Here is a 775-nt window from a genome sequence, read left to right on the forward strand (position 1 = left end):
TCTCCCACTCTCATGCTCTTGAGGTCAGCTCACCAGCATCCCCTGCTACCAGGGCCAGCTCTATCCTGCTGCGCATGCAAGGTGCAGGGCCCGCTCTCCCAAGTGTTATAGCCAGTGAGGGACATGGCCATTTCTTCCACTCTCATGAATTTAAGCCAGCTCTCCTGTCTGCCATAGGTGGCAAGCAGCAAGGGAAGGGAGTCATCTCTCCATTGCCCACATTACCGCATGGCAGACAAGGTGTGGGGCTAGCTCTCTCATGCCCTTGAGGCAGCTCGCCTCCAACTCCAGTAATACGCGGAGTACTCTCCTGGGTATTGCGGCTGGCTAGGGGCAGAGTCAGCTCTTCTGCTTTCATGCCTTCAGGGTCAGCTCTCAAACAGTGCCCATATGAGGGGTGGGGTCAGATCTGTACAATCCTGAGACATCAATATATCCCTGGGCAGCAGTCGAGACCAGGGATATCCGCCTGGCCTTTGGTGATAAGAGACCCCTGTTGTTACAGGACAAACCCAGACATGGCCCCCGGTGGACCCCACCAAAGTCCAAAGTGACATCACTGGGTACTCATATCATGCTGTTACTCACTACCTTTGAGTCTCCAGTTCTGCCTCTCTTCATTGTACCCGCATCCTTTTGTATCTCTTTTTCTTCCATGTCTCCACCATTTACTTTCTCCTCTTAGTGGTGCCCAGGCTCTCTGAGTGTCCAGTGCCATCTCAGGAGTGGTTTCAGGAGTGCTATGCCCCATCTGTACATTATGGCTCTGAGCAGG

The sequence above is a fragment of the Grammomys surdaster genome, unplaced genomic scaffold, assembly GCF_004785775.1.
Source record: "Grammomys surdaster isolate TR1022 unplaced genomic scaffold, NIH_TR_1.0 136, whole genome shotgun sequence".
NCBI classification, from domain to species: Eukaryota; Metazoa; Chordata; class Mammalia; order Rodentia; family Muridae; genus Grammomys; species Grammomys surdaster.